This window comes from Lampetra fluviatilis, chromosome 35 (assembly GCF_964198595.1).
Source record: "Lampetra fluviatilis chromosome 35, kcLamFluv1.1, whole genome shotgun sequence".
NCBI classification, from domain to species: Eukaryota; Metazoa; Chordata; class Hyperoartia; order Petromyzontiformes; family Petromyzontidae; genus Lampetra; species Lampetra fluviatilis.
Window position 1 is genome coordinate 968,451 of NC_136309.1, and position 9,853 is coordinate 978,303.

At 44.5% G+C, this 9,853-nt stretch overlaps 1 long non-coding RNA gene across 1 annotated transcript; it reads right to left on the bottom strand.

Annotated features, from left to right (window-relative positions):
* Positions 1-787: 787 nt before the first annotated feature.
* Positions 788-4,775, bottom strand: LOC144944644 (uncharacterized). Its single transcript, XR_013639605.1, has 3 exons — positions 4,726-4,775; positions 3,637-3,741; positions 788-871 (listed from the first exon to the last, which is right to left on the bottom strand). It is a non-coding gene; the product is annotated as an uncharacterized LOC144944644 (long non-coding RNA).
* Positions 4,776-9,853: the final 5,078 nt, after the last annotated feature.

Below are 9,853 nucleotides of genomic sequence, written 5' to 3' on the forward strand. Positions count from 1 at the left end.
GCAGCCATCTCAAGCCAGAGGACGAGAGGACTCTAGCCGCCACGCATATAAAGGATTTATAGTGAAAAACTTTGTTTTTACGGGTTAAATTTTTTTCAATGAATCCGAATCTACATGTGCACGTTACGCTATCACGTGAGACTTGAAACTCAGATGCAGACTTTGTTACGTCAACTTAAGGCCACGAACCACAACTCTAATTCTAAATGAGAAATCTGAAATCTCAACGGTGTGATTCAGGTGTTGATGGAAACCAACTTTTTGTGTCATCAATTTAATTCTGAAATTGGGTAAAATGTCTATAAGCTCTCTTGGTCAGGATTTGATCAACAAATAGCACGTATCGATGATACAATTAAAAACATGACAATTATGGCAGGTTGTGGAGGGTTAATGACAATTTTTGGCAAAAAAGAATGCGACGTGGCCCTAACCCCAAAACAAATATGGGTCATACAATGTCTGAAGTTTATATTCGATAAGCAATAACTTTACATCGTAATCTAAGTGCTGGAATTATTTTTTGGAATCTCACAGAAGAATGGAAACTTCTCCAAACATGTGATATCATTCCACATTCCATTACTTTTTATTCCAACGCAATCTTCCTCCCCCATATTGTTAGGTTCATTTTTATCCCAGTTCATGAATTGACCTAGTGGTGTTCCATCTGCATATACGAAGTTGTTTTCGTTATCTATGTCATTAATTCCAATATACGATATGTCCTCAATGAGTTTGTGTAATTGATTGTTCTGGAAAAGGGACTTTGGGTTTGCCAAGTCTCCTCTTATCCCTTGGCAATATTTTCTTGCATCCGCATGGGTCTTTTGTTCTTTCACGAGCACGTACGCTAGATCCACTTGAAACGCTGCCGAAGGAAAAGCATGGTTGTGTTAGGGTTGGGGAGAGATTGTGTGGCAGTTCATATGGCATGAGTGGCAGAGATTAAGTGGAATAAATTATCTCGTGAAAAAATATAGTAAGTCGTGTGTGCTTGTGAAAGAGAGTGTATGAAGAAATCCAGTTAGGTTATGCTGTGACCGAGCATTCACATCGCTACCACCATGAACATGTAGAATATCCACTCCTGGTTCAAAGCCTCCAGCAGATAGGGAAGCATATACACAGTCAGGTCTCGGACTACGCGAGACCTGAAAGGACGTGACTTTACCAAAAGAACCAAAGAGTATGCATATAACACTGTTCACACTGCATCTTGATCCATAAACTGTACCTCATAACTGGCGACCTAGACCTTAGCCAGACCATGGGTAGCCTCCTAGACAATAGACACTTCTACGTGGAACTAAAAGGGTAGAAAAGTAGATGGCATTCTCAAAAGAATGGTTTACCACAAGGCAGTGTGCTCGCACCACTTTTATTCAATACTAGCAGTGCGTACTGACTGTGGTGGTACCTGCTATGATTACAGCAGTGCATGCTGACTGTGGTGGTATCTGCTATGATTACAGCAGTGCATACCGACGTGGTGGTACCTGCTATCACTACTGTAGTACATGCTGACTCTATAGCAGTTTTTATCGACTGTATAGCACAAAGTACTCCCCTGACAGAGCGTGGTGAGGTCTAGTCTCGTGCAGAGCCTCCGGCCTCCCCTAGATTGTCCAGCCGGCCGAGGTGGCACCTTGACAGGCTGGGGCTGGGCTGCTACCCCTGACCCCCCCCCCCCCACAGCCACGATCTCCTCGGCTGCTCTGCAGTAATATATACGGCCTATAGTGCTAGCATCTAGTGACTGTATATATTAGTAACTGCACGCATCGGGGTGGGGGGGGACATCACACAGTGAAGAATTTACGTCAGCGTTTAGTGTATTTTTATAGAATTTTTTACGCGACAGAAAATGTCCCCCTCACTCCCACCGAAGGCGTGCCACTTGGCATGGACCGTTCCCCCCACCAAAGGCGCGTGAGTTGGTATGGTCGTGCACGCGTCATAAATAAATCAAATGAAAGCGCACAAAAATCGTACAAACTCGCTAATTAAACTAATTTAAAGCTGACGGATGTGAAAAAGGAATAGTACTTGCTGACCGCGGGGCTTACGGCGTGGTACCTGGCTATTTTTTTTTACGTATACCCCACCGTTGGAGAAACAAGCGTGCGACCACGCACCACCCCACACATAAACCCACAAAACCCACCTCAATTTTTGACTTTTATATATATAAAAGATCTACACCAACCATCAGCCACTTCCTGCTGAATGTCAGCAGTTCATTTATGCTGACGACCTCTGTATCACCACACAGCAGAGGAATTTCAAGAACACAGAGAATATCCTGGAGAGGGCTTTGGATGTGCTGTCAAGATACTCCTTGAATAATCATCTCAAACCCAACCCGAGTAAAACCCAAATTTGTGCCTTCCACCTGAGCAACTGGGATGCAGAGCGACACCTAAATGTCACTAGGGAGACCAGAGCCTCGAACACCAGTCACCCAGTGTACCTCGGGGTAACACTGGATCGTATACTCAGCTACAAAAAGCACACTTTAAATACCAAAGCCAAGGTCAACACATGAAACAACATTCTGCGAATGCTCGCAAAATTCAAAGTGGGGAACACATCCATCCACTCTACGCACCACTGTCTTAGCACTTTGTTTCTCTGTGGCTGAATATGCATTCTCTACCTGGGGACGCTCAACCCACAGTAAACCTGTCGACACCACCCTACATGACACGTGCAGAATCATATCAGGGTGCCTGAGAGCCACCCCTGCCTGTATGCACTATTTGGCAAAGCGCCCCCTATATCGCAAAGCGTCCCCTAACCGGCAAGTCATAGAGTGGGACGACCGTCATCCGCTACATGGCCATCAGCCAGCACACCGTCGTCTGTCATCGAGAAACAGCTGCTTGTGCTACAGTGTCCCACTGACCACATCAACGAAATCTGCAAGATCTTCCCTCTGGCAAAAATAATGGGAAAAATCGAGTGACAAAACTGCTGAATGGAGCCGGCAAGGAATCATCCTCAGCGAGTAGCTCGCATCTGGCTCCAATTCCAAATAGCTCACATGGCAGAGCCTAAACAGAATGAGAGTGAGTTTCGGCATATGCATATCTCATGAAATCATGGGGCTTCTGCGCAACCGAACAATGTGCTTGTCAGGAGAAGCAAAACCACGTGGATCATCTCCTGAGATGCCCAGCAGCACCACAATGCACTCCTCAAGATTTGGCAATGCCAACACCAGAAACGGTGGCCTGTGCAGAATATTGGGAAAATACTTTATAGGTTCGACAGAAGACACAAGAAGAAAAAGTCAGTAGATACTACTGACTATTGTGTGTAGGTATATATGCCTACAAGATAAATTTATTTTGGGGGGGGAGGGGGGTCAATTTTTGGAACCCTGTTGGATCAACTTCTTACCCCCACATCTGGAGGAGGGTCCACATTCTATAACTTTGTGATTCCGGCCTTCTGAGCGCCGGGCTTTTATAATATATGGTTTATTTACATGTGCGTGACAGGATTTTTTTACACTGTTTACACTGTTTTTGATTTGTATTAATTAGTTTATCTTGTCTGAGATTGCTCAGCTAAAGCCTGTATCATATCGACGCGAATATTGAATGGTGATGTTAGCATTTAGGTTCTTACCCTTGTTTTCATTCAGTATGCGCACTTGGTCTTTCAGCTGGTCCACCTGCTCCTTCATGCCAGACATCTTGGCATTGATCTGCTGCTCAACGCTCTCCACTATGACTGGAATAAAACACATTTCAACGGAGCGATTTGTACAACGAAGCATCTCATTCGACAGTGGCGGAGTGTGGTTTCTATGAGAAAAGGGTTCCAGGCAACTTTTCATTGAGGCACCCATGAGAACCTGGAGACAATATTCATCAAGTCTGCAGGACAATACCACCCCCTAGTCTTAGACCACGGCTAGACAATCTCAACCTGTGTGCCGGCACCCTCTAATCCTCCATCTGCCACCCTCAATATATGTCCTTACACGGGCACTGAAGTCAACATCACAATTTAAATTGCGAACTTAAACCAGAGAAATTGACTTAAAGAATACTTGGGCCTCCCTTGGCCTGCCTGGCCACCCTCAAATGCCTTCCTTGCTTGGGCAGTCTTTGTCTTGCCTTTGAATAGCTGATCCTTCTCTGCATCCTCTCGGTAGTTCCCCAAGATTTTTTTCTGCCCCTATCCTCATCTCCAAATCATTTGTATTGTTATATTCCGTAATTATTCCCTCCCTTTTCAAGCTAAAGATTATCATGCTTCAACTTTGCAGCTGGTGCTCAAAACTTCTAATAATTTGATGGCAGTGAGCTTTGTATTTTCCTTAAATCATATCTTAAATTTTGCTGTTCGTGTCGCGCCATGAGGCTCAACACCGATTCAGATCTCTCGCAAAGCTGCGTAACTCTCCAACTCGAGGGAACGGCCAATGGAATCGGATATCGCAACTGCTTCTGAGATCACTTCAAATCATCTCTAGTTCACAGTAGCGGGCAGCACTTTCCTACCCACCCTGCTATATGAAGTAATGTTCAGTTCAACCAACATATTTAACTCTCAGACCTGGAATTTAGACAAATTAAGCATAGAACCAAATTCATTGGGATGTGGTTTGGTTGTGCAATTATTGGTGACTGTCTTCCAAACAAAATGTATTTCTCTGATGTATCAAAGTAATGTCTGAATATTGAAACGTATTTCCAAATGTGGACTTACCCGTTTGAACATCCTGATGATCCACGATCAAAAACTGTTCTTCTTGAAAGTTGGTGGCGACTGATTGAATTGTGTGGACAACTGAAAGAAAACGAAATTGTTATCCTGTATTGCATTGTTTGCACAACATTATCCCTGACCCAAAATTTCTAATTTCCTACTGCTTATATTTATCAGGCATTTATAACTGGTTCACATTAGGTTTGTTCTGACCATTTGTTAAAATTAACGGTTTACACAAATAAGAAAACCTCCCACGATTCAAGGCATGTATGTTGAGTGTCAAAATCTCTTTAGAGTAGTGAATTGTCACTTTCACTTCGTCAGCCCCGTGTATGATGGACAACGTCAGCCTCGTGTATGATGGACAACGCACTGAATAGGTTGCTGGTCACCAAGGCAATGGCAAGGATGGTGTTCATCACAAATAACAGGGACATAACGGTAGCCATGCAGCTGCAGCGTTGATGTTGGTCGTTTGGTGAAGACTGCATGTCTGTGGAGAACACCGCATAGCAATGCATCGTACGTCACATCGTAACATCACATCGTACATCACATAACGTAACATCACGTATCGTACATCACATATCGTTATATATCGTACATCATCTATCCAAATTTGGCAACCCCCACCAAGTCACCCCAATGTTCTGTTTGCTCCTTGGGCTCCGCATCCGATCCCGAATTAATTTCTGGATAGCATTCATCATCTTTCAGTTTCTCGATGGACTCACCCATGTCCTCCTCACTCATCTCTTATCTCAGTCTACAACTCCTACACGCACTCTCTGCGATAGCAACCCAATACTTCAATAGAACCACCCCTCTCCTGTCAACCTCCTTATGGTGGGAGGAGCTCTTTCTCGGTGTGGTGCCCTCATTGTCCAGAATTAACCTCCAACTGGCTGTGTGCACTGCCACTTTGCTTTTCTTCTTCACGTACCATCTCAAGACCTTGTTTTCCCGACTGCCTATGACTGACAGTCTCTCTCTCTCTGATGCGTATTCATTGTCACTTTTACCATTTGCCTCTCTGCCTTATACCGTCCTAGCCCATGTTCTCTCCCCATTTGAAACCTATTTTCAAAGATGACAAAAATGCTTCTTTCAAAATACTGTGACGTCCAGGGTTTTAGGGAAGCAGTCGCATTTGCATGCTACAAATATGCAGTATATATACAATCTATTGTATTATTCTACTACATATGTAAAAAATAAATTGACCAAATTCTGTGTTTATGTGTCGAGCACAAAATGGGAAACCGTTTATCATGCAATGATATCCATATATGGAGTATAAGATTATCGATTATCGCGATGTAAAAAGTGTCACTTTTCAAGAGATTGGTGCTGACATGCACACATCGAAGCTAAGCATGGTTTGGGAGAATACTTTTCTCCACTTTTGCAATTTCTGTGAGTGGCAGCAATACACTTCCCTTTTTGTGGCCAATTCTTTCATATATGTAGAATGTGCTGATGCAAAGAATAATAAAAAATAACAGAGTAAACTCTTAATATTCGTTGAGTTTATAAAGTGTGTTTTGTATTGCTTATCGGTGCTATTTGATATTCGCAGGGCTGTATTTTAAATATTCGGAGTGTGCGCTACTACCACGCGAGAAGTGGCGAGGTTCGGGAGCGGCGTCGATCGTGAGAACGCGAAAGTTGCCGCACGTGCTGCTACTGCCCCCCTCTCACGCTGCCTTCGTGAGCCCCACGTGCTGCTACTGCCCCCCTCTCACGCTGCCTTCGTGAGCTCCACGTGCTGCTACTGCCCCCCTCTCACGCTGCCTTCGTGAGCCCCACGTGCTGCTACTGCCCCTCTCTCACGCTGCCTTCGTGAGCCCCACGTGCTGCTACTGCCCCTCTCTCACGCTGCCTTCGTGAGCCCCACGTGCTGCTACTCCCCCTCTCTCACGCTGCCTTCGTGAGCCCCACGTGCTGCTACTGCCCCTCTCTCACGCTGCCTTCGTGAGCCCCACGTGCTGCTACTGCCCCTCTCTCACGCTGCCTTCGTGAGCCCCACGTGCTGCTACTGCCCCCCTCTCACGCTGCCTTCGTGAGCCCCACGTGCTGCTACTGCCCCCCTCTCACGCTGCCTTCGTGAGCCCCACGTGCTGCTACTGCCCCCCTCTCACGCTGCCTTCGTGAGCTCCACGTGCTGCTACTGCCCCCCTCTCACGCTGCCTTCGTGAGCTCCACGTGCTGCTACTGCCCCTCTCTCACGCTGCCTTCGTGAGCCCCACGTGCTGCTACTGCCCCCCTCTCACGCTGCCTTCGTGAGCCTCACGTGCTGCTACTGCCCCCCTCTCACGCTGCCTTCGTGAGCTCCACGTGCTGCTACTGCCCCCCTCTCACGCTGCCTTCGTGAGCCCCACGTGCTGCTACTGCCCCCCTCTCACGCTGCCTTCGTCAGCACCACTGCTTACACCGCGTGTGCTTTCCTTCACATGTCTTTGGACTTAGGTCCCTGTTTAAAATAAATACAAAAAATGATATTTGCACTTTGAATGTTTATGTTCATCATTATTAAAGGTAAAGTCACGTAGAAGGGAAATAATAAAAATAAAACATGATAATACAATTCTCACGACGTTTCGGCCACAACGTAAGCGGCCGTCCTCAGGTGAAAAACAGGGCTGTCGGAAAGACAGCGTCTGAATGAACACCACCAAGCTTGGCAGCGTGAGAATTGTGTTGTATTATGTTAAATTTTTTATTATTTTATTATTTCCCTTCTACGTGACTTTACCGAAAGAACCAAGAAGATGAATCCCTGCAATCACGAAAGCTTTAAATCGAAATATTAAAGGTAAGTTAAGTAAAAACAATGCTATACAATATATGTATTTATGAATACATACCATTTTTTTTTTATCCTTTATATTAAGTTCGCTTGCTTGCGTGCGTGCTTGCTTGCTTACGACCGTGCAAATCTTTTGGTCGTTTTTTAACCCACTTCCCGTGATCCAATCGAGCTGACATTTTCCACACAGACTCGTTGTGCGAGACAATTAATGTTCGTGAAAAAAAATTCCAAAAAAATTACACTGTTTAGGGAAAACAAATTATATTTTTATTTACCAATTGCTTAATACTGGCAGACAATCATCTGACCCATAGGTGGCAGCCATCTCAAGCCAGAGGACGAGAAGACTCTAGCCGCCACGCATATAAAGGATTTATAGTGAAAAACTTTGTTTTTACGGGTTACTTGTGTTAATGTTTAAATAAAATATGTGTCTATGCCACCTAACCCTATTTTCCTCATAGGCTTTAATTACTGTAATTACACCTTATGTAGCGCCTTTCATATTTGGGGGGGCGGTCTATGTTATGTAGAGGCTACGTTTAAATATAAAATGCCTTCACTCCTTGATAGGGGCAAGTTGGCGAGGACACATACCATCTGATGAGGAAATGCATGAATTGACAATAAACTACGGATATGAAGCGGAACAATGAACTTGCAGCCAACGCCCACTGAATAGCTAAATAAACCGAGGCACCAATTTATAAGTCTGTGCGCATATACACAAAGTAAATTTGAACCTAGACTGCTGATGCATAAACCAAAAGACGCCACTGAACTGCGTCCATCAGTGACAACTCCATCATACACACATTTGAATGTGAACCAGAAAACCCCATTAATTGATAATGCACCAACGCTCGCTTACGAAATGTTAATATTTCAATAATAATAATCTTTGAATTGTATAAAATTAAAGGTTTGCTCCGTATTGAATAAACGCATGGGATATTGATGTCACCCGAACAAAAGAAGGTCACATCAACTGAAGCTTTATCTTTAACAGCAATAACGTCACGTGTAAATTAAAACAGGAAATAAAGTGTATTGTACTAAAACGAACAACGCATTTAAAATGTGCTGTTACAATCAAAGATCTCTGTTTTCACTGTCGCCATCAATGTTGTGAAAAATTATAACAACACGGAGGAGCTCTTTACAGTAATCCTTTCACGTAGAATGTAGAAGTTACTTGTTCTCTAAACTATGATATACAACGACAATTAGTATATTGCATGCAAATATTAGCATGTGAAGTACGTCATAGTCATTGACTTTACCGAAGTACATTTTACTAAAATGGCAATATTTGCAATGCTACATAATTGTTCACAAGTGTACATTTTGTTGTAATGTCGTTGCTGTGAGAGAAACGTGTTGGTGTTTAGACGACGACTCGTGTACCTGGCATTGTGTTGAGAGCGATCACAGCACCAAGGACAACGCACGACGACTCAGCCGCTTGTCGTGGCTTGAACTCTGAATGGTGTCGTTACTCAGGGAGCATAAATATATAAGATGATGAAGCTTCCTGTTCAACATCCCTTGTCATCTTGTGGTTGGCTAAGTTCAAGCTGCCTTTGGAATTAACATGTCTAGAGATGCAGCGTTGAGTGTATTGTTTAAGGCTGTTGCCCAGAAGCCGAGACCCACAGACAGTGAGAGACACACACACAAACAGTGACACAGAGACAAAGAGAGAGAGAGAGACACACACACAGTGGCACAGAGACACAGAGACAAAGAGAGAGAGAGACACACACACACAGTGGCACAGAGACACTGAGAGAGAGAGACACACACAGTGACACAGAGACGGTGAGAGAGAGAGAGAGACACACACACAGTGACACAGAGGCAGTGAGAGAGACACACAAACAGTGACACAGAGACTGAGAGAGACACACACACAAACAGTGACACAGAGAGACACAGTGACACAGAGACAGAGAGAGACACACACACAGTGACACAGAGACAGAGAGAGACACACACACAGTGACACAGAGAGACACAGAGTGAGACAATTAAACAGGACCCGGAAACAGAGTGAGACTGAAACACCGATACAGTTACACCGAGACAGGGTGAGGCAGAGAAACGCAGAGACAGGCAAGAGACAAGGAGACACACAGGGAGACACAGGGAGATGCAAGGAAACAGAGAATCACGGGGACACAAGGATACACACAGGGTGACAACGATTCAGATGATATACAGGTACAACACAGAACAGTAACCAGTGAGCCATTGGATTATAAGAATGCATTTTGTGTTTAGTTTGTTGTCCTTCCCCCGCACCTATGATTA